Genomic DNA, 24,665 nt, shown 5'->3' with positions numbered 1-24,665 from the left:
GCATATTTTATAGATTTACATGCTAAAATGATTCTCCATTGCAGAAATGATAGACCCACAGTAACAGCATCATATGATTTTAACGTACCAAAACATTGTAACCAGACTCACGTCAGTAGCACAATCGCCTCATTTGAAAGACCCAAACCTCAACTAATGAGGTATGAGTGCATTCAACTCCATGCCCCCAAATGCCGCAATCCCTCTGGTTATGTGCACAAATGTGAAAGGGTACGAAAGATCAATGTGCCACGGGCTAGAGAGGATTAAGAACTGCATGTTAATATATGAAAGATATCAGCACTTGAGGACTGTACTTACAGGTTATGTTATGTTATGTTATCTTGAATTTGTAGAGCGCGCAGCTACTCCGAAGAGTGTCCCGGTGCTGAGAAAAGACAACCATAACCTCTGACAGACAGTCGCCCCCAACCACAGAACCAGAAAAAGCCTAAAGCTAGAAAAGCCACGTCTTCAGATAACCGCAACATTGGATCATTCAAAGATTCATATGGTAATATTAGAATAGCAGGAAGTACTGTATATCTCTGCACACAGCAGAAAGAGTTAGTGGGAGATGGAGAGTGAACCTCGCCTTACTGAAACAGATGATGAAGAAGAAAATGAGTTACTTACATGTAAATGTAGTTCTCAAGAATTGGTATTTTTCATAGATTTACATGCTTGAATACTTCCCCATGGTCGAAGTGAGAGTCCCACGGTACCATAATAAAACAGTGTGTGTCATTGTCAAAGGCTATAATGATAATGAACTATCACTTAAATCTCCTATCTATGTACATTTATAAAAGGAACCAAACTCTAGCCAGTCAGGCGATAGCACCCTAAGATTTTCAAGCACAAGTGGGAATAATAATAATTCTGAGCTATAAGGGGAACCTCTCAGGGGAGGAGGGTGAATCGCATGTGAATCTATGAAAGATACCAATACTGGAGAACTACAGTTACAGGTAACTCATTTTCTTCTCCAGTATTGGATCCTTCATAGATTCACATGCTTGAATCAGAATAGCAAGCTGTTATTGTATTTCTATACTTCTTATAGCAGTAGCACAAATAGTAGATGGTGGCTAGACAAATATAGACAGTAAAATATCCATAAGCAAGTAAATAAACATGTCATATACTATAATTTGTATAAATACATAGGCAAACACATGTAACAAAAAGAGGCTCATCTTACTGAAATAAGTGGCATAGTACGGCCGTTCAACAGCTGCATCACTGCGCTGCACCGATTCCAGGCAATAATGCTGCGTGAATGTATGCACAATCTTTCAAGTTGCAGCACAACATATTTTCTTCAGAGGCACTCCCACAAACAAAGCAGTTGATTTGGCAGCAGCCTTAGTTGAGTGCGCCTTGGTTTTAGCATTTAGTGGGTTGGCGGCCTTTGAGTGGCAGAACTGATTGTGGCTTAGATATGATGGCTTTCCTGACTGGGGCACACTTACAAGTGTGTCCATATGAGACCAACAGTTGGTCAGTTCTCCTGACTTGTTTAGTGTGATGCAAGTAGAATTTCAGACATCTCTTGATACTAAGGGGCCTATTAGGATGTCGGGCAAACTTACGTCCGCCCGCCACCCTAGCGGTGCTGGGACCGTCCGCCAGTGGTGCGGCGGTCCCACACTGGCAATTAGGATGCCACGGTGGCATCCCCTAGCCACATCATTGAATCGGGCGGTGCACACAGCACCGGCCGCCACAATGCTTTGCTTGCACATTGTGCATTTGTATGCACAACGTGGCAGGCACCGCGCCGTGCCTGCCACATCATCCCTGCAAATGCAGGGGGGTACCATAGGTACCCCCCATGTGCCCCCACCACCTCCCCAACATCCTGGGTGCCCGCAACAGGACCCCAACTGTGGAATCCGCATGCGCAGGCGGGGGTGGATGTCGGGCGGATCGCCACCGCCATGCGGGCGGTGGCGATCCGCCCGACATCATAGTAGACCCCTTAGTGTATACAGAGACCTCTCAGCTGGTGATGTCGGATTTAGGAAGAAAATTCGCAGTTTTCTAGGTCCATTGAGATGAAAATCTGAAGGGACCTTGGGGATAAATTTTGGATTGGTTCTGAGAATTACAGAATTGTGCATGAAGCACAAGAAAGGTTCTTGAGCTGTGAAAGCCTGTATCTTGTTTACCCTCCTGGTCGAAGTCAGAGCTATCAGCAGTTCAACCTTCCATGAGAGAAACTTGCGGTCTGCTGTGTGTATGGGTTCGAATTGACTCTTCATGAGTTGAGATAGAACTATCTTCAGGTGCCAGTCGAGGCAAGGAAACCCTTACTGGACGAAAGACTGAACAATCCTTTCATAAATTGTTTGATGATTCTACTCTAGCACAAAGAGAGAGAATGTGGGGAATGTCTGTATCTTGATATTTCTGCTAGATGCACCATAATAGACGCATGCACCAATCCTGATTGAGCAAGCTCAGGTAATGGTTGTAGAGAATGTGAGCTTGATTTCTGGCACCATAGGCAGAAATATTTCCATCTCAGCCTATATGTTTTTATCGGGGTATCCACCTTTGCCTTTGAGAGAATGTCCCAGCAGTCCTGAGGGATATTCAGATGTTCAAATTCATGGAATTCAGGAGTCATGCGCAAAAGTGGAGAGAAGTCAAGTCTGGTTGACGGACCTGGCCCCTGCTAATCCTCAAGAGTGTTCGAGATGGTTGCAGGGGAATGTGGTGGGATTCCAATAGTAGGATAAGCTCCGTGAACCAATGTTGTCTGGGCCACCTGGGGACTGTGAGGGTGATGCAACACCCCTCCGATTTCATCTTGCTGAGAACCTTTGGCATTAGAGGTACCAGAGGGGAAGGTGTAGGCATAGATCCCAGACAATCTGATTGAAAAGGCATTTCCCCAAAACCCTGGATGTGGATGCAAACTTGCATAGAACTGGCATTTGTGGTTCTCTTTTGTTGCAAAGGGATCTTGTGCCGGTTTGCCACAGAGAGAGAAGATCCTGTTTAGCGCCGACTGATCCAGCTCCCATTTGTGGCAGCTATTCCTGGTTCTGCTTAGGATGTCTGCTAATAGATTGCTTGTCCTGAAAACATGTTCGGCCTAAAGAGTTTTCCTTTGTGTTGTTAGCCAGTTCCAGAATTGCTGAGCTTCCTTGGAAAGCCGCAGTGATCTTGTGCCCCCTTATTTGTTCACGTAGTGCATGCTGGTGGTATTGTCTGTGCGAACTAACACTGAAGACCCTGCTATCCTTGACAAGAAAGCTTGGAGACTGAGCTAGATGACTTTCAGCTGCAGGCGATTGATGTGCATGCTCTTCTGGATTTCAGACCACTTTCCTAGGATTTGCAGGTCTTGCAGATGATCGCCCCAGCTCTCTAAGAAGGCTTCTGTGGCTATTACGAAGTCAGGTATTTGAGGTAAGCATGTGAGGCTCCTTTATAGGTGGGTGGTTTGCGACCACTATCTTAGTCCTTCCATCACACCTGGTATGATCTTTGCTAGGTCCTCGAACAATCCTTCTGTTTAAATCCATTGTTTTTGTAGCTCTTCCTGTAACGGTTTCATCTTTAGGCATGCAAGAAGGACCAGAATGATTGCTGAGGACATCATGCCCAGGAGCGATTTGAACAGACGCACTGAAACTGACTTTTTTCTCAACAGTTAAAGAGCTAGTTCCTTGAGCTTTTGCAGTCTGTCCTGGGATAGAAAGGCCTTATCTTGGAAGGTATCTAAAGCTGTACCCAGTAATATCATCCTCTTGGATGGGATAGTTGGCGATTTTTGATAGTTTCCAGTGAGACCAAATTTGTGGCACACTGTTAGGCAAGCTTCATTGACCTTTGACGCTTGACAAGTTGTTGCCAAGCTGCCACAGGGGTTAGGCATTTTGTAAAAATGAAGGGAGCTGACTTGAGGCCAAATGGGAGGACTTTGAATTGGTAGGGGGTGCTGGCTACAATTAAATACAGGAATTTGCGATGTTTTCGGTGTATAAGGATTTGGAACTATGTATCCTGTAAATCCAGAGTTGTCATGTAGTCTCCGTGGTTTAGGAGATGCAGGAAGTCTGAAAGAGTGACCACGCGAAAGGACTGCTTCCGTACCGTAGATACTTGTTTAATTTTCAGAGATCCAGAATGGGTCGCCATTCCCCTGTTTTCTTTTTAATTAGGAAAAAACGTGAATAGAAACCCATTCCCTTTTGGGGATGGGTAACTTTTACTATTGCTCCTTTAGCTAGCACGGTGAGGGCTTCTTTCCGGAGTAAGTGAAGACAAGATGGGTGGCGTCCCTTTGGTGGAGTGGTTGGGGGCCTCTTGATAAATTCCAGTGTATGTCCATAGGTGACAAGGTCCAATGCTCATCTGTCTGATGTTATTTGTCGCCATTGCTAAAGGTAGTTAGAAATCTATGCACCCAGAGTTTCTGAAGTGTTGGAGGTAACTGGCATCTGGGTGAGGTCACTGTTTGCAGCTGGTGTCTCAACCCTGGGGGGTCTGTTTCCTTCTAGGCCCTTGTTTATTGTCTGCCGCTGCGGATGGTTGGTTATAGGGCTGCTTGGGGGGGCCTATATTGTTGATGGATAGGATGGTCCCGCAGAAAACACGGATATCCTCCTCTGTATGATGGGAAACCTCTTCCACGTGCCCGTCCTGGTGGTCTGAAAAGGATTTCTCTGTCATAGCACCTCTGGCAGGAAAAATGTTGCCTTGAGCCAACCTTTTCGTCTTTAAACTGCAGCTCCCCCTAGCTACAGAAATTCAGTTGAGGATATGTCCATTGCACAGTCAATGATCTCTGAGGACGTGCGTTACCCTTCCTGCAAGATCTTCTTTGCCTCTCATATTCTGTCTTCTGGCACCAGGTCTAGAAGGGCGTTAATGTCAGACAACATCTGTCTGTCATATCGACCCAATATGGCCAGAGAGTTGGCCGTACGAATTGTGATGGCAGACATGGTCAATCAATCAATCATGGGTTTATAGAGCGCATGCTACTCACCTCGAATGGGTCACAAAGCGCTGATGGAGGTGGGGTTTCTGCAGATACTGGAGAATCACTGAGTTCCATTGAAGAGCCAGGTCTTGCAGTCCTTTAGAAACTCAAGAAGCGATGCAGTCTGTCAGAGGTGGAGAGGGAGAGAGTTCCAAGCCTTGGCCGCGAGGATGGAGAAGGAGCGCCCTCCTGTTCTGCTTTTCTCGATCTGAGCTACCGTAGCGAGGGAGAGCTGGGCCGAGCGGAGAAAACGCTGGGGAGCGTGGAACGCAAGGCAGTGGTTCAGGTTAGCGGGTCCGGTGCTGTGGAGGGCCTTGTGTGCGTGGGTGAGAAGCTTGAAGGTGATTCTCTTCTCAACGGGGAGCCAGTGTAGGGTCTGTAGGTGTTGGCTGATGTGGCGCGTAAGGTTGAGGACTAATCTCGTGGCCTCGTTCTGGACATTCTGGAGTTTGTAGGCGAGGTTCTTGTTCATCCCGGCATAGAGTGCGTTGCCGTAGTCTGCTTCTGATGAGTGCATGTGTGAGAGTTTTCCAGTGTTGGGGGGGATCCACTTGAAGGTTTTTTGGAGGAGGAGGAGGGTATGGTAGCAGGAGGAGGTTATTGCGTTGAACTGGCGGTCAATTTTGAGTTTGGAGTCCATGATGATTCCGAGTTTGCATGCGTGGTCCGTGGGGGCAGGGGAGTCTCTGAGGGTGGGGGGGCCACTAGGTGTCGTTCCAGGCGTCAGGGTGTGGGCCGATGAGGAGTACCTTGGTTTTGTCCGTGTTGAAGGTAGCTGTTCTTCATCCATCTGGCGACGGCTTCCATTCCGTCTTGAAAGTGGCGTTTAGTGATGTTGGGTTTGTTGGGTAGAGAGAGGATGAGTTGGGTATCGTCTGCGTACGATGTGATGTTGAGTCCATGTGCTCTGATGATGGAGGTGAGCGGGGCCATGTAGATGTTAAACAGGGTCGAGCTGATGGAGGATCCTTGTTGGACTCTGCAGGTGGTTGAGCCGGTTTTGAGAGAAATGGAGGGAGTCTGACTTGTTGCGTTCTTCTGGAGAGATAAAAGAGGATCCAGTTGAGGGCCTTGTTCTGGATTCCCGCGTTGTGGAGTCTGCGGGCTAGGGTGCGGTGAGACAGTGTCAAAGGCCGCAGAGAGGCCTAGGAGAAGGAGGGCTACAGTCTCTCCTCTGTCAAGGAGGGCATGGATGTTGTCTGTTGCTGCAAGAAGTGTGGTTTTGGTGCTGTGGCTCTTCCTGAAGCTTGATTGGGAGGAGTCGAGGATGTTGTTTTCTTCGATGAAGGCATTGAGTTGGCTGTTGACGGCTCTTTCCATGACTTTGGCTGGATAGGGGAGTAGGAAAATCGGTCTGAAATTCTTGAGGTCGGTGGGGTCCGTTGAAGGTTTTTTCAGGAGAGAGTTGATCTCTGCGTGTTTCCAATCGTCGGGAAGGAGGCGGTCTCGAAGGAACGGTTGATGATACGTTGAAGCTCGAGAGCGATGATGTCTGTAGCTTTGCGGTAGATGTGGTTGGGGCAGGGGTCTGTGGGGTCCCTGGAGTGGCTCGTCTTCATAATCCTCAGAGTGTCTTCAATGCTGAGGGCAGTCCAGCTGACTAGTGTCGGCTGCGTGCTGCTGGGAGCGGTGGTGGGGTTCCTCGTGGGAGTTGTCGTCGGAGTTGTCGTAGATGGTCTTGATTTTGTGATGGAAAAAAGCACTGAGTCTGTTGCAGAGGTCCTTGGAGGGAGTGATGTCTGTGGACTTGCTGTTGGGTTGGGCGAACTCTTTGATGATGCCGAAGAGTTCCTTGCTGTTGTGCGCGTTGGTGGAGATTCTGTCCTGAAGTGATTTCTTCCTGGAGATTCTGATGAGCTTGTGGTGGGCAGCGGTAGCTTTTTTGAAGTTGTTGAGGTCTGTCGGCTTTTGGAGTTCCTCCACAGTTTTTTGAGTCATGCGCAGGTGCACCTGGAATCTCGGAGTTCGTGGGAAAACCAGCTGGCTTTTTCGGCGTGAGGCTTGGAGGCTTTCTTGAGGGGGGCGATGGTGGTGGCGCCGTCAGTGATTCAGTTGTGTAGAGTGCGGGCGGTGGTGGTGGAGTCATCGTCTGTGGTGGTGGTAAAATCTATTCCCTATATTGTCCAAGCGCCTGCCCTCCATGTCTGGTGGAGCAGAGATAGGCGTGGAGTGGTTCTTAAAAGGACGCTGAGCTAACTGAGTCCGGGCTAGGGTGTTCGATTAGGCAAGCAGATGAGTCTTCTGGTGCCATGTACTTTTTTTTATCTATATCACCACTGGTACCATAGCTGGGGTTCTCATGATTTTTGTGCCCTCTTCCTTATGTAGTCTACGATGGGGGTGGCTTGCACCTATTTCTTTAGCAGCACTCTAAAATCATAGAGAAAGCAGTCAGACTGCTTGGCTGATATTGGCAGGTGAAACCTTATTGCAGCCCTCTCCATCAAATTGTGAAATCCTCCAATGTTCTATGGAGGTGAGTCCACAGGCTGTGGTGCAGGAGGGGATGGAGTGGTAATCAAGTAACCATCCTATTTGTTGTGGGCAGGTTGATTCTCTTCTCAGGAATTTTGCCCTCTGATGACAATGGATCATCCCTAAGAGGCACTGCGATGTTCAATGCTGGTATCATCCTGGTTGTTACAGGTGGAGGTATGCGCCTTGGTGTTCTGGGAGACGGAGGTGGAGCAGTAGGCTGATCTCTAGGAGGTTCCAGAAATCTTTTATAGTAGTCTTTCAACATTGTCTGAAGGTCTTGAAATAGAGACATTGCTTTATTCTTGGATTCGAAAATAGCCCTATCAGGATGATAGGGTATCCAAAACTTTGGATGTCTTTAGTACGCATTCATTATGAGAGACTTGAAGACGTTTATTCTTATGAGGTACTACTCTAATCCTGTATTAAAAAAATGAATGGCTAGGTTGGTGGTTGTCAGCAGACAATAGTTGCTTATTAATCCAAAAATGGAAACAGTATGAGACCTAATAGCGTTACTATTTACTGGTGTCATTGGCACGGACAGGGTATTAGGGAATAATAGATATATTCCACTGGACTTGAAAATATGTAAGACGTTGTAAATGATTTGTTGACCCCTCACCATTTTGTTTATATAGAACTACCGGACACACTAGAAGTTTAGTGTGTCTTATCTAATGGAAACGTCGCTAGACTTGATGATAATTGATCAAGGACACATGCGTTGGACCTACGGAGGACAGAGTCTGGACTCACTGGTTATAATGATGATTGGTACATAAGCCGGACTCTTGTGGCTCTATGACTCATTTTAGAGTAAATAGTTATATCCCAGACTTTAGGATAATATGAATGATCCTGTCTCTTGCTATTCATTGTTCCCTATAGATGGCTACCCTGCCGACCATCTATTGTGAAGAAACATACTTCCTACAGTAATTGTTTGACATATCTTTTTTGGCAAGACGTCACCACTCCCTCTTAGTATCTTCTCTTAGGCTCTCACCTGCAGCAGTCCTGGAATGAAACTTCTTGGTCTGCTTACGGTTGTCTCTCATTTTTCAACTTGTTAGAGGTATTTTCTTTTTCTCCTTCTTTAACGCTCTTCGTTCTTTCTGGTGATATTTTGGTGATTTTGTGTAATTAACTAACCTCTCAACTTTTGAAGCACTTTTGGGCTTAATATGTCTAAGAATACTGGGCACTTGTATACTCTCTAACTACAGAATCATGTTTTTCAACTTTTGAGTCTGATACATTCAGCTTACTTTTGATAGGTTTTGCTACTATAACATGTGCAGATCTTAGATTGTCACTATGGTTGAAGATACTTATGCTTGGATATTTAGCATGTAAAAGCGGTTTGTAAAACTTCTCCTGTTAATACGAGCCGAGACGTTTGCAAAAATTTGCAGGTTGAATCAAGCTGAATCGTGTGTGTTGATGTTTAAGAACTTGGGTTAAGTTATGTTGTGGCGGATTGTTTCTTGTTTCTTATTTGATAATGTTGAAGTATGTCTTGTAATATCTGTCAAACTTTTTAAAATATATCAATATGTGTTGTTTTTAATATTTGCAGCCCTGATGAAGCCTTGTTAGGTGAAACACGTTGGCTGCGCTCCTTTTGAAAAGTATAAAATGAAGCTCAAGATTGAATTGGACTAGTGAAGAACTACGAGTATTAATTATATGCAATAAATCTTTTGATGAACGTGTTGCATTAACAATATTAGTGTTGCCTCTCAAAAATCTTTTCAATGATTACATTCTAATTTATGGTCAACGGGCAGCTGACCACTGAGGTCGGTGACATCTCTTTTCTAATTTACTGTGGTGACGTTATCAGGCAGTGCAGCTTTGAATTCCCTAGCTGTTCTTTCTTCTTTCTAGTTCCTTTATCTGTTTTCCCCCTGTCGATTATAGTGTCCCCTCTTCTGTTTTTTCTCTGGTCTTGCAGGCCTGTCTCTGTATTTCACCTGGGAGATTCTATGTTAGAGCTCTTTCAGTATTGCACCTCGTTGCAAAATGCTTAATCTCAACAAGCCCGTTTTTCTCAACTCACCAGTAATATCTTACTCACTTTTTGTGTTTGCTAAGTTTGTCATGAGTCGCAGCCCTGCTGATCTAGCCTGTTTTATTTCAACTGCGAGCCACCCGATATGTTGTCCTTTTTAGGTCTCGCCTTGCTATCGTGTAAGCGATCGCAAAGCGAGACTATAGTAAGGGGCATTTAAAAGTGCTCCGAAAAGCGGATTGCACGGCGAGCACGCGCACAATCACGTGCATCGTGCCGCCATGCAATCCGTTTGGCATCGCACTTCAAAGGGTCCGCTCCCCCGCCCCCGCCAAGCGCACGCGCCACGCTCCCCCGGGCTTGTCTTGTTCTTCTTTTATGTTACATTCCTTTATTTTACTTTGTCTCTTTTTTCATAGGTATTTTTTCCTTTCCCACCGTTCCCGCGTTTACACCATTCTTTTTCTCTTTCTTTTGTGTGTCTTTCTTTGATTTAAACACAGTCTCCAGTTGTTAACTCATTTATATGATTTCAAGCGTGATGAATTTCTGGGGTTAGATTGTTAAAGCAGCAGCGTTAGGGTGATTTACCCCATGGAAGAAATAGCTTTGGTGCGCCCCAACTTCAAGTCACCACCGTGTTTCTTCTTCAAGCTGTAAAAAACATTCATTCTTTCTAGGTCAGTGAGTGAATGAAAATTGATTTCATTCTACGGGATGTTGAGGCCTCTTAACCCCTTGTGTGCCCATGACAAGCTAGACTCGTCATGGAGCACAGTCGCGCTGTGCCCATGATGAGTCCAGCTCGTCATGAGGCATTCCCTGGGGAATCCCTCTGGTGTGGGCACCAGAGGGATTCCCTTTTACTGCAAATAGCCTCGGGAGCTGGGAAACTTCCCCAGCTCCCGAGGCCCCCCCCCCCCCCTTTTCACTGTAATGACGATCGGTGCTCACGTCGCGCCGACGTCATTACAGTGAAAGTGAAACTGAAATGAGCCAAGAGGCTCATTTCAGGTTTCACTTTGTACGTGCTCAGGGGGCTATCTCAGCCCCCTGAGCACGTAGAAAGACGGGAGAGGTATCGTTGGAAAGGGGAGAATCTCCCCTTTCCAATGGTACCCCTCCCCAGTGGATCCCTGCTTGGGGATCGCCACAGGAGGGCGATCCCCAAGCAGGGATCCACCCACTAGACACCAGGGAGGGGGGAGCGGCCCCTTGGGCAAGGGCCTTTGCTCCCCCAAATAATTTTGGCCAAATTTAGTCTTTTTGCCCCCCCTGGGGGGGGCAGATGGGGAGAGTAGCCCCCAATCTGCCCCCCCGGAGGGGCAAAAAGCCCACTAGACACCAGGGAATTTTTTTGACAATAAAAATAGGTGTGGGGGCTGCCCAAAACGGGCAGGCCCATGCCCCCACCCCACCCCCCAATTATCACAGTCTTTCTGCCCCCCCGGGGGGCAGATGGGGCATTGGCCCCTAATCTGCCCCCTCGGGGGGGCAGAAAGTCCACTATACACCAGGGATTTATTTTCAGTTTTTTTTAGGGTGGAGGCTGCCCAAAACGGGCACGCCAATGCCCCCACCCACCGACCACCATTACAGCCTTTCTGCCCCCCCTGGGGGCCAGATGGGGCATTGGTCCCCAATCTGCCCTCCCGGGGGGGCAAAAAGACCACTAGACACCAGGGAATTGTAGAAAAAAAAAATAGGGGTGGGGGCTGCCCAAAACGCGCAGGCCCATGCCCCCACCCCACCCTCCAATTATTACAGTCTTTCTAATCTGCCCCTCCGGGGGGGGCAGAGAGCCCACTAAACACCAGGGATTTTTTTTGCGCAATGGTGGGGGCATTGGCCCCCACCCTAAAAAAAAACTGAAAATAAATCCCTAGTGTATAGTGCGCTTTCTGCCCCCCGAAGGGGCAGATTAGGGGCCAATGCCCCATCTGCCCCCCGGGGGGGGGGGGCAGAAAGACTGTGATAAGTTGGGGGATCCACGCAAACCATACCTCCCTAGAATCCCCCGGGTGTCTAGTTTTCAGAAATGTGTGGGTTTGGTAGGTTCCCCTAGGTGGCTGCCGAGCACCGGGCCAGAAACCCAGGTGACCCCCCTTGCAAAACCAGGTCATTTTGAGGTAGGCAATTTTCATGTCTCCTCACTACGTTGTGGGCCCTTGCCTGTCGCGGGTACTTGAGCCTCCCACACGAGTGAGGCACCGTTTTAATCGGGAGACCCGGGGGAACGCTGGGTGGTAGGAAATTTGTGTCAGCCCAGTGATGCCACAACTTTCCCACACAAACATGTGTGAAAAAGGTGATTTTTTCAGCTAAATTTGAGGTTTGCAGGGCATTCTGGGTAAGGAAACGTTGGGGCATCCACGCAAGCCATACCTCCATGGAATCCCCCGGGTGTCTAGTTTTCAGAAATGTGTGGGTTTGGTAGGTTTCCCTAGGTGCCGGCAGAGCTATGGTTCAAAAACTACAGCTAGGCACTTTGCCAAAAAAGTGTCATTTTTCACAGCGAAATTGAGGTGTTTCCACGTTGCGTTTTGCGCCGTTTCCTGTCGCGGGCACTAGGCCGACCCACACAAGTGAGGTACCATTTTTCCTCGGAAGACTTTGGGGAACGCGGGGTGGGTGGAAATTTGTGGATCCACGCAGATTCCAGAACTTTCCACCAGAGAAATGTGGGGGGAAAGTCTTTTTTTTGGCAATTGTTTAGGTTTGCAAGGGATCCTGGGTAACAGAACCTGGTGGGAGGCAGTCAAGTCACCCCATCCTGGATTCCCCGGAGTGTCTAGTTTACAAAATGTATAGGTTTGCTAGGTTTCCCTAGGTGACGGCAGAGCTATGGTTCAAAAACTGCAGCTAGGCACTTTGCCAAAAAAGGATCATTTTTCGCTGTGAAATTGAGGTGTGTCCACGTTACGTTTTGCGCCGTTTCCTGTCGCGGGCACTAGGCCGACCCACACAAGTGAGGTACCATTTTTCTCGGAAGACTTTGGGGAATGCGGAGTGGGTGGAAATTTGTGGACTCACGCAGATTCCAGAACTTTCCACCAGAGAAATGTGGGGGGAAAGTCTTTTTTTTGGCAATTTTTTAGGTTTGCAAGGGATTCTGGGTAACAGAACCTGGTGGGAGGCAGTCAAGTCACCCCATCCTGGATTCCCCTGAGTGTCTAGTTTTCAAAAATGTATAGGTTTGCTAGGTTTCCCTAGGTGCCGGCAGAGCTATGGTTCAAAAACTACAGCTAGGCACTTTGCCAAAAAAGGGTCATTTTTCACAGCGAGATTGAGGTGTGTCCACGTTGCGTTTTGCGCCGTTTCCTGACGCAGGCACTAGGCTGACCCACACATGTGAGGTACCATTTTTCTCAGAAGACTTTGGGGAACGCGGGGTGGGTGGAAATTTGTGGATCCATGCAGATTCCAGAACTTTCCACCAGAGAAATGTGGGGAAAAAGTGGTTTTTTTGGCAATTTTTTAGGTTTGCAAGGGATTCTGGGTAACAGAACCTGGCGGGAGGCAGTCAAGTCACCCCATCCTGGATTCCCCTGGGTGTCTAGTTTTCAAAAATGTATAGGTTTGCTAGGTTTCCCTAGGTGCCGGCAGAGCTAGGGTTAAAAAACTACAGCTAGGCACTTTGCTAAAAAAGGGTAATTTTGCATTGTAAAAATGTGGTGTGTTGACGTTGGGTTTTGAGCCATTTCCTGTTGTGGGCACTATGCCTACCCCTACAAGTGAGGTACCATTTTTATCGGGAGACTTAGGGTAATTCAGTTTTGTAAAGGAACTGTTATTACCTATTGACTTTCGATGCATTTCTGCCTTCCAAATGAAAGACATTTTGTAAAAAAGAAGTCATTCTAAAAAATGACTGATAATTCTCATGCTAGTATGAGTATTCCCAAATTCGGAAATGTGCAAATATCTACTGTTTCTAAACTCTATATTTTGTACCCATTTCAGAAATACATAGGTGTCTTTCATACCTATTTTTCCATGTACACATTTTTCCAGAATAATTACTATATACCCAGTAGATAATAAAAAACCATTGCAAGTTGCTGCTCAGTTTTTGGCTCTGGGTTCGTCGGGTTCTCGGTGAACCTACAAGTCCTATATATCCCCACAACCAGTAATGTCCAGCGGATGTAACGGTACATTGCTTTCAAAGAGCTGTCATAACTACAAGAAGTTACAGGTGAAAACGTTGACACAAAAGGCGCTTTTTTTCAACAAATTTTCAATTTATCCTGTATTTAACTGTTAGTTTCTATAAAGAAACCTTTATGGATCTACACAAATGACCCCTTGCTGAATTCAGAATTTTGTCTACTTCTCTAAAATGTACAGCTTTCCAGGATCCATTATTGCTTTTGTACCAATTTCTACCATTAACTGGGAGCAGGTCGAAAGCACAAAAAATAGCAGAAATAGGCCATGTCCCAGAAAAATGGCAAAACTGTGTAAAAAATGTTGGGTTTCTGACAAAAGTCTGGTATCCCCTAAAAGCTGGGAAAATGGTGATTTCAGCCCCACAAACCCTTTTTTGATAACACTTGCAGGGAAAAACCCAGAAGCTTTCATTTGCAGCCCGTTTTTCCCATTTTCCCCCCAAAAAACCTAAATTTTGCTGTATTTTGGTTCATTTCTGTGACCCCTCCAGGGGAATCCACAAACCCTGAGTACCTTCAGAATCCCCATGATGTTGGCAGAAAAGGACGCAAATTTGGCGTGGATACCTTATGTGGTCAAAAAGTTACAGGGGCCTCAGCGCGCACTACCCCAAATAGCCAAAAAAGGGCGTGGCACAGGAGGGGAAAAGGCCTGGCAGCGAAGGGGTTAAATCTTGGTAAGGGGTAACATTGTCATCCAACGGTTTCTGCCCGCCCTCCTTTCTGCAACACAGCTTTATTTACCTAATGCGGCAACGTTACCTTTTCAACACTTTCCTTGCATATTGCCTTTAAGTTCACCCTATACGTCCGCATGTTAGACCGGGTCACATATTGTACATATTATGACGTAAAATGCATGCCACTCATTACCATTTTTGGAAAGTTGCCATCCTCCTCCCTCGCTATCTATCCTCTGCAAATTAAGTGTTTATGCTTGCCTATTTCCCACGTGACATACGTATATCTGCCGTAGGTACACCTTTGTGTTGCGTAACAGTTAAACTTTTATGTGGTGTTTTGCTTCTCCTTCGCAAAACTTCGAAAGTTATTGAACTCCAGTAAATGTAAAAAAGGGTTTTGTATTTTTTGTTCTGTTACACTTTGAAACGTTTTTTTAGATACTAATCCATATATGGTTGTGGGGCGGATGTCCTAGATTTTTTTTACCGTGAGGTACGTTTACGTTATGTTGCAGAGTATTCGTACTAGAAGAAACTGGCTGAAAATGGCAAAATGCCAATGTGGCGGCTACTGTTGGACTAGGGCTGCTCATTTCTCCATTCTGTCTGCACTCTGAAAAACAGAAACCATGTTTATGCCCTCTAGTGGGATGTCAAGCAATCTACGGAAAAAATGAAACATAAAACGTTGATATAAATTTATTTACTACTTTTGGAGCACACTGCTAACTCTCGGAGCATCTTGGCGCTACGTCAAAAGTAGAGCCTAATGGCAGAACTTTAGAATTCATAGCTTAAGTTGCCATGCAACTGCCGATCCATACATAACAAGCATTTGCAATGCAATAGGTCTCGCATTTACACGAGTTTAAGCTATTGGCATTGTAACTGACAATGCCTTTTATTTATGTTTTAAAAACCAAAACATAAATAAAAGGCATTGTCATTTACAATGCCAATAGCTCAAACTCGCGTAAATGCGAGACCTATTGCATTGCAAATGCTTGTTAGGTCTTGCGTAGTGAATGGAGCGCATGCGCTGCTTCGCCTTGGCAAGATTCTATTGTTGTCAGTTTGGTGCGCGAAGGGAGACAAAACATGTGCGCGCCCGGACAGGAGATGTGCACGCGTACGGACTGGAGATGTGCACTCCGTACGCGTGCACATCTCCTGTCCCTGCGTGAACACAGCGCGCGCATGGCACGCTTTCACTTTCCCCCTCCCCCAGACGCATAGCATGCTACTTCATGGGAGCACTTTGATGGAAAGGTTTCTGTGTGCCCTGCTGTGTGCTGGATTATTCTGTTCCCCGTTATAGGTAAGTTTTGATTAAGTGTTAAGGTAGTACTAAAACACGACCAAGCCACTATGTAGTTTAGTTTTGTTTTCTGATACAAAACATATGAGAGAATTATTGAATTCATAGATATTTTTTTGGTAATCGACTTTCTTGTCTGAACATGACTAAGCAGTTTTGCTTCACAGGGATTCAATCCAAATGACAGAGGACCCGAAAAATTGGCTTTTAAACTAAATGTGTGTGTTTTCGGAATGAGAAGTTTGTGGTATTGAATGCAGCGAAAATATGGTCATGACCGGACATCCGGGTCAGACCGTGTAATACAACCACTAACACGGGTGCCAGGCACGATGCGGTCACAGGTTGGTCCAGTGCAGGCATTGGCTTGGAGGGTTAGGGCGGCATTGAGCAAATGGGGGGCATTGCTTTTGCGGGATGGGACCCACATCCCCTCGTCGGCTCCACGTAGGACGTGGTGTGTTTCCGGCTGGCTTTCTGTGAAGGGACTGTTGGTGCGGACTGCAGGTGGGAAGACGGGACATGTGTTCGGTAGCCGCCGTGGCCTTTTTGAGGCGATCGACCACCCTGGTGGCAGGCACATAGCAAAGACATGTGGACATCTCAGTCCACGCCAGTAAAGGCACTGCCCCAGTCCTGGACTTTCCTAGGACAAACAAATGCATTCTGGGTAATGTAGTCTTGCTCTGCCTACTCTGAACCAATTAGACTGACATACTGCATAGCTATGATGTATTTGTGACCTGTTCACGAATGATAACAGCCTGGAGTGAGGCGATCACCCACTGCAGTGACGAGGGAGGTTTAACACGCTGCGTCCGAGCTGAGCGCTTCTAGGCGCTTGCACAATGTGCTGTATTGTAGCAGTTGTACTCCATGCTCTTGTTGAGGCGCGGTGTAGGCAGTACCAGAGCTTGTCCATTGCATCCTAAACTAATCTTCGATATCCAGGTGGGCTTTGATCCAATCCGGGTGGTCATTTCTTTTTTTAGGTCTCGCCTGACCCAGCGCATGCGGTGGTCTGGCGAGACTTATTGAGAGGGCTCCAAAAAGTGCTACCAGGCCAGCCTAGAGCTACAGTGCATGTGCGCGGGCGCCGTGCTTTACCGCGATTACTTTAACTTTCGCGGCCGCAGGGCCGCTTGCCATAGCCAATAGGTCTCGCTTTTGGGACCTTATAAGTATTTAGTTATGCAACTGTTGCATGGCTAAACACTTATAAGGTCCCAAAGGCGAGACTTATTGGCTATGCCATTGCTTGTTACTTTTGGGGTTCTCTTTATTAAAGTCAGTCACGTGGCTCAAATCCTCTTTTCCCCAGCTGCCTCAAGAATGGAGGGCTGAGGGCGCATGGGTTACATCCTGGAAGTGATGCACTGTTTCTCCGTCGTGTGCCCCCCCCTCTATCTGGAAGTAAATAAACCCTGGTAAAGCCGAATTGCCTAGAAGACCACCCTACCCTGGACTACAGAGACAGGCAAGAGGTAAACGTGCTGCTGCACGCCTGCGTTGTGTAAATTACTGATCACTAAAGGATTGCACGTTGTGCTTCACCCTTCCGCTTTATCAAAGGCCTTTCTCCTTATCTTCGCACAGTTTCCCCATATTAGAAGGCTCTGCCTCCCAGGCAAAAATTCGGGCCGCTTATTTTCACTTTCACATACACAGGCAGACGGCACCATGGGAACTGCAGTCTACAGGAAAGTGGAGGACTGTGCTTACGCGTACAGAGGGAGGACTACCCTACTTTAAACCCTCATGTTACCGGAGTATGGGAGCGGATGCACCTTGAAATGTCACAGGCTTATAGCAGCCTAAAGGTGCCAATTATTTAAAACTCAGACTACTGGAGTTATATTTGCAAGCCTCACGCATGCAAACCTTCAACTGCAGACTCAGATTTACTTCTTCCTCTGCTAACAGTTTAGCCACTGGGTTGCCCAACATTTTATCACTCTACCCCCTCCTTTCTCTTAAACCATCCCACCATCCTCCTTCCGCTGCACATTCTTTGTTCCCCACACTCCTCGTATACGTTTGCCAGCCCCAAAACCCCACTGCTAGTATACAACTTTGCACTTCACATCTTACAGGTGACTAATAACTAATTATTAGCATTACACATGTTCTAAGTGAAACATATGAGAGGGCAGTAGTGTTGCCCATGATGCTGCTGCGAGTAAACTTCGCTATGAGCTGCCGTGGATGTCTGTGTGTGCTAACCTGGGTTGAAATTTAACAGCACGGGCTCCGATTTGTTTGCTGCCCTATTTGTCATGTAACATAATTACAGTTTATCAATTTCAAACCGGGCTGCGCTTTACACAGTATATAAACTGGGGTGTTAACCCTGCGCAATGTTGGTGCTGTGAACGAATTTATGAAGGAGAAAGGGGATTTAGGAAGTGGGAGGTTCATTTAGAGCAAACTGCACACTCTTCCTTAATGATGTGTGAGGCGTCATCTACTGCTGCCACAATCATAATAATTGTGCACTGTTTCATGGATTCTAACTCATTCTGCACTCTTCATTTGAGTGCTTGACAAATTCTCTTCTTTATCTGAATATCTTCGCATTAATACAACACTGCGGCAGACACTCACTCATATATGGCTTCATTTATGCCAGAAACCTATTTATTTGGGTTTGTAATCTGCTTGGTTTGATTAACTTTAACATGAATCAAAAGGTATGCTGCAAATATTTTTGAGAGAACGTAATAAATTGCCATTTCCACGGGCCTCATAAATTAAAGTAGTTGATAAGTACTGTGGTTGCTTATGTGTAAACATTTTTGTTCTGAAAAGATAGCTTGCAACGAACAGGGTCTACATATCTTTGCATGCTGTTAGACTTCGCAGCCGTGCTGTATCTCTATTCATACATCCACTAAACTCCAAAACACATAGATAAAAGACATTCTCATTTACAACACCAATAGCTCTAACTCTCACAAATGCGAGACCTATTGCATTCCAAACGCTTGTTTTGTGTTGCACTTTGCTTCTTTACAGTCACACATGCAGCGCTTTCATTAGCACTCGTTCCTTGTATTGTATTGTATTGTAATTGCATTTATATAGCGCTTACCACCCCTGACTAGGCGTCGAAGTGCTTTGCAGCGCTTTACCTCTGTTTTCACAGGCTCGTCACTGTATTTATGCAGGGAGGATCTGTTTCAGCGCCCCTTCAACTGCAGCAGATCATTGCTCATTGTTATGAGGCTCCAGCCTGCCGGGATTGCGTTTCGATCTTTTTCACTGACTGCGTACATTATGTTCATTGACGGCTGCAGGCCTGCCGGTCTGGCCTGTTGTATTATTATTTCACGCGCCAATATGGCGCCCTCCTTTCTCACTACTCTGCACTACCCTACAGCCACTTATGCAGCTCCTGTAGCGGTTCGCACTCCCTTCAGCGTTGCGGTCATCTATCTCGCTCTGCTACGGCCACAGGTCTGCCTCAGAGCCTTTGTGAGGGCTGCACCGTGGTCTTTCCCAGACTACTCAGGTCTCAGATCTTCTACTCACGTACCGGTAAGGCCTTTGGTGCTTATGGGGGTTATCGCTTTCACTTATCGTGGCTCTGTTAGTGCCGCCATTACCCCCGCATGGGTCCTCCTCGTCCCAGTCATTTCAGCGTGAGGCAGTCCTGCCTCCAACAGCCAATTAAAACGCTTTAAACTTTCAGTGCAAAGGTCAAATAAGCCCCTTCCACCCACCGCCATGCCTGTTTTCTTTACTGTCCGACGTCGGTCGGAACGCTGATTTGCTTAAATCAATTCAATCAATTCATTTGTAAAGCTCACTACTCACCCGTGAGGGTCTCAAGGCGCTGGGGGGGGGGGGGGGGAGGGGTGCTGCTACTGCTCAAATAGCCAGGTCTTGAGAAGCCTTCTGAAGGTCCTGGGTCTGCCGTAGGAGGATGGGGAAGGTGTTCCAGGTCTTGGCAGCGAGGTGGGTCGCTCTTCGGATGCAGGGGATGGTGGCGAGGGCGAGGTCGGCGGAGCAGAGCTGTCGGTTCGGGGTGTAGAAGCTGAGTCGTCTGTTGAGGTATGCCGGTCCGGTGTTGTAGAGCGCCTTGTGTGCGTGGGTGAGGAGCTTGAAGGTGATCCTCTTGTTGACAGGGAGCCAGTGCAGGTCTCTCAGGTGTGGTGTGATGTGGCTGTGGCGCGGGATGTCGAGGATCAGGCGAGCAGAGGCGTTCTGTATGCGTTGTAGTCGTTTCAGGAGTTTGGCCGAGGCTCCTGCATAGAGGGCGTTTCAGTAGTCCAGCCTGCTGCTGACGAGGGCCTGGGTGACAGTTCTTGTTTCGGTGGGGATCCACCTGTAGATCTTGCGGAGCATGCAGGGGGTGTTGAAGCAGGAGGACGAGACGGCGTTGACTTGCTTGGTCATGGAGAGTGTTGAGTCAAGGATGAACCCCAGGTTGCGTGCGTGGTCGGTGGGTGTTGGTGCTGCTCCCAGTGCGGATGGCCACCAGGAGTCGTTCCAGGCTGAAGGGGTGGAGCTGAGGATGCGGACCTCTGTCTTGTCCGAGTTCAGCTTCAGGCGGCTGTTCTTCATCCACTCTGCGACGGCTTTCATTCCTACCTGGAGGTTGGTTTTGGCGGTGAGGGGGTCCTTGGTGAGGGAGAGGATCAGCTGGGTGTCGTCGGCGTAGGAGATGATGTTGAGGTCGTGCAGTCGGGCGACGTGCGCGAGCGGAGCCATGTATACATTGAACAGTGTCGGGCTGAGGGATGATCCTTGGGGTACGCCGCAGATGATCTCGGAGGTTTCGGAATGGAAAGGGGGGAAGCGGACGCTCTGGGTTCTGCCGGAGAGGAAGGAGGTGGTCCATTCCAGAGCTTTGTCTCGGATCCTTGCGTTGTGGAGGCGTGTGCGTAGGGTGCGGTGGCAGACTGTGTCGAAGGCAGCTGATAGGTCCAGGAGGATGAGGGCTGCGGTTTCGCTGTTGTCCAGCAGGGCCCTGATGTCATCGGTGGCGGCGATGAGGGCAGTCTCGGTACTGTGGTTGCTGTGGAACCCGGACTGGGACGGGTCCAGGATGTTGTTCTCCTCAAAGTAGCGGGTCAGCTGTATGTTGATGGTCTTCTCGACAACCTCCGCCGGGAATGGGAGCAGGTAGATGGGCCGGAAGTTCTTGAGGCCTCTCGGATCCGCCTTGGGGTTCTTCAGTAAGGCATTGATCTCGGCGTGCTTCCAGCTGTTCAGGAAGGTCGCGGTCTTGAAGGAGATGTTGATGGCCTTGCCGAGATGGGGTGCGATGGTGGTGCTAGCCTTGTTGAAGATGTGGTGTGGGCATGGGTCTGACGGAGAGCCGGAGTGGATGGTGTTCATGGTTTTGATGGTCTTGTCGTCGTTTATGTTGGTCCACGTGAGCAGGCGATCGATGGGGGTGGTGGCCGCGGGGTCTGAGGTGTCGGTGGTTGTTGGGGTGGTCAGGTTGTTGAAGCTGTCGTGGATGTCTGCGATCTTGCGATGGAAGAAGGTAGCGAGGGAGTCGCACAGGTCTTGCAATGGTGGGATGTCATTGGTGTTGGAGCTGGGGTTGGAGAGTTCCTTCACGATGTTAAGAGCTCTTTGCTGTTGTGTGCGTTGTTGTCGAGTCGGTCCTTGAAGGAGGCCCTTTTGGCGGATCTGATGGTGGGGTCGGCGGGTGGGCTTCGGGCGGGGGTGGTGTTTAGCTGGTCTTCAGTGATTTTGCTCCAGCTGCGGCGGGGGATCTGTTGAGTGCGATGGTGCGTGGTGGGTTTCCGGAAGGTGAAGTGGATGCAGCGATGGTCGGTCCAATGGAGTTCGGTGGTGTGGCTGAAGGTGACGTGGGGGCTTGCGGAGAAGATGGGATCAAGAGTGTGGCCGGCGGAGTGGGTGGGCGTTGTGACGAGCTGTCTGAGTCCAAGGTTGTCAATCAGGGTGGTGGAGTTGGTGTTGTTGTTGTTCTCCAGCTGGAAGTTCCGGTCTCCGAGGAGGATGTAGTCCGTGGAGGTGAGGGCGTGCGTGCTGCCGAAGTCAGCGATGGAGTCGCTGAACTGAGGCCGGGGTCCGGGGGGGTCTGTAGACGAGAGTTCCTCTGAGGGTGGTGTTGGGATCGGTGTGGATCTGGAAGTGCAGGTGTTCGGCGGTGCTGAGGTTGTCGTCGGTGCTGGTTGAGACCCTGAGGGTGTTCTTGTGGATTATGGCGCTTCCACCTCCTACTCCGTTGGGGTGGTCCCTGCGGGTGATCTTGTAGCCGTCCGGGATGGCAATGGCGATGTCGGGTGCCGAGGAGGCGTTCATCTAGGTGTCTGTCAGGAAGGCGACGTCCGGGGAGGATGTGTCGAACAGGTCCCAGAGTTTGACGGCGGGTTTGCGTGCGGAGCGGGTATTCAGTAGTATGCATCTGAGGTGGTTGCGTCCTGTCACGGTGGGCGGTTTGGCGGCTCGGATGCTGGCGCTTCCACCTCCTACTCCGTTGGGGCGGTCCCTGCGGGTGATCTTGTAGCCGTCCGGGATGGCAATGGCGATGTCGGGTGCCGAGGAGGCGTTCATCCAGGTGTCTGTCAGGAAGGCTACGTCCGGGGAGGATTTGTCGAGCAGGTACCAGAGTTCGGCGGCGTGTTTGCGTGCGGAGCGGGTGTTCAGTAGTATGCATCTGAGGTGGTTGCGTCCTGTCACGGTGGGCGGTTTGGCGGCTCGGATGCTGGTGAAGGTGCAACTCCGGCAGGAGAAGGGTCCTTTGGTGTGCTTCGGGGCGGCCAGGAAGCAGGTGTGCGGTTGTCCGGTGTTGAGTGCGTGGAGGGTGTTGGAGTTGTAGCGGCGTCGGGTGTCGTGGCGTTCGTGGGGGCCAGGGGGTCTGGTGCTGGGCACGGTCCAGGAGCAGACGGGCGCAGAGGGGCTTGCCAGTGGCACGCCTTTGGCGCGCCAGCGGCGCGTCCGCCTTTATAAGGGGAGGAGCAGCTGGGAGGCGGGAGCGGGATGACGAATGGGCGAGCAGGGGGGCAGGGCCGCAGGGGATGCAGCAGCGAGAAAAAACGGGCGAAAATCAGGGGCACAGAAGAAGAGGGGAAACAATAGCAACAAATATCAAGGACAGCAAAAACAGGATACAAAATACAAACCAGGGGCACAGAGGCTAAAAGGGAGACAACAACAACAATATATCACGGAAAGCAATACAGTGAAACAAAATGCAATCGAGGCACAGGGGCCTCGAACCTACGGCGGTGGCAGAGAGCAGAGTGACACGGGCACACAGGTGGTGCTGTTCGGTGTGGGGTAGCGACCTACCTGAAATCAGGGTCAAAGGTCGCTCTCCTCACCGCACAGCGGCCGTCATCATAAGGGGAGGTGGGAAGGAGGAGCAGCTGGGAGGCGTGAGCGGGATGATGAATGGGCGAGCAGGGTGGCGGGGCCGCAGGGGACGCAGCAGCGGGAAAAAACGGGTGAAAATCAGGGGCACAGAAGAAAAGGGTAAACAATAGCAACAAATATGACGGACAGCAAAAACAGGATACAAAATACAAACCAGGGGCACAGAGGCTAAAAGGGAGACAACAACAACAATATATCGCGGAAAGCAATACAGTGAAGCTTCGTGTCTCCTGTTGCCGTTTCCGAGTAGGGCGGGCTGTGTATGCGGTGCCGTGAGTTTTTTACTTACTTTTGTGTTATGTAAATGTTTATTTGCTCAATTTCTGCGCGCTTCCGTACTGGGGTTCCGCTCCTTCTCCTTAGCCAGAACGCACTCCCCAAAAATGTGCTGGGCTGGGGCGGAGAGCTTTCACTTGTGTTCTGGCCTCTGGTCATTCCGGCGCTGGGGTCTTCTAGCAGCGTCCGGCTCCCGTGGCCATGGTGCTTTGTTCTGTGGCTGGGGGTGGGGGGGGAAACTGCAGGGCTGTCCTTTGTGGTTTCCAAGTCTCGTGTTTCGCGGGACTTGGTTAATAAGGGGTAGTATTTTATGAGAGTAGCTGGGCACTTCCTAGTGTGTGTTGGGCTTCCTGTGTGGTTTGCTCTTCCTGCTTGTGGCCATGAGTGATGGGGCTTCCTCTCCGGTGCCTGCGAAATCCTTATCCAAGCTGAATAATGTCCAGGAGTTGCAGGAGGATGACCTTTTGCAGATTTCCCGAGCTGATTTGCAGGATTTTATTAATTCTGCTGTCCAGACTGCGCCGCTGGAGCCTGCGGCTAAAAAATCTAAGCAGGATGATGAGGACATGGACAATTCCCTTAAGAGAAAATACATTCAGGGCAAGGTTTTTTCGGACATGTTGGTCCATATTCGGGAGGTGCTGGTTTTTGACCCTTAGTCCTTGTCTTATGAGGGGTTTTATTCCCAGTATAGTGCCTCTGTGGTGGATGACTTGCCCTTTCATGCTGTCCTGAAGGAGTTTAAATTCAGGGTTATCTGAACTTTCATGCGGACGCCTTGAGCCGCAACCTTCGGTCCTCTGTTCTGTACCATCTATCTGTTCCTTTGTTCCGGGACCTTTGTCTTCGGTTCGGGACTCCCTGGATAGATCTCTTGGTCTCACCTCACAACACTCTTCTTCCCCAGTTTTGTTTGGAGATAGTGTGTCCTCAGGCTTGGGCGGTGGACGCTCTTTCGATTCCCTGGCCTCCGGGCCTTCTGTATGCCTTCCCTCCTAATCCCCTCCTCCCGAAGGTGCTGCAGAAGATTCAGGGGAAGAGAGTGTCTGTGCTGTTGATTGCTAATTTTTGGCCTCGCCGCCTTTGATTTCCACTCCTGATGCAGCTGGCGGGGGCAGGTTAGTCCGGCTTCCCTTGGTGCCAGCTCCGCTTCAGTTTCCACTCCTGTCTCTGCCCAGTCTTCGTCGCTTGCATCTGATGGCCTGGCTCTTGAGCAGTTGACGCTGGAGTCTTTGGGCCGTTCTTCTGTGGTGGCCTGTGACATACAGCTGTCGCGTCGGCTTTCGACCATTAAGTGCCATTGGTAGACATTGGGGCTCTTTTGTCTCTTGGTGCTCCTCCCTTGGTGTAGATCCTATGCCTG

General features: G+C 48.8%; 1 pseudogene; it reads right to left on the bottom strand.

The window, feature by feature from the left end:
- The window catches only part of LOC146856258 (volume-regulated anion channel subunit LRRC8C pseudogene), a 366,245-nt pseudogene that overhangs the window by 2,500 nt on the left and 339,080 nt on the right, over nucleotides 1–24,665 (bottom strand).

Source organism: Triturus cristatus, chromosome 4_1 (genome assembly GCF_964204655.1).
Source record: "Triturus cristatus chromosome 4_1, aTriCri1.1, whole genome shotgun sequence".
Taxonomy (NCBI): Eukaryota; Metazoa; Chordata; class Amphibia; order Caudata; family Salamandridae; genus Triturus; species Triturus cristatus.
The sequence above is the reverse complement of the archived record's forward strand: the minus strand, read 5'-3'. Positions and strand labels throughout refer to the sequence as shown.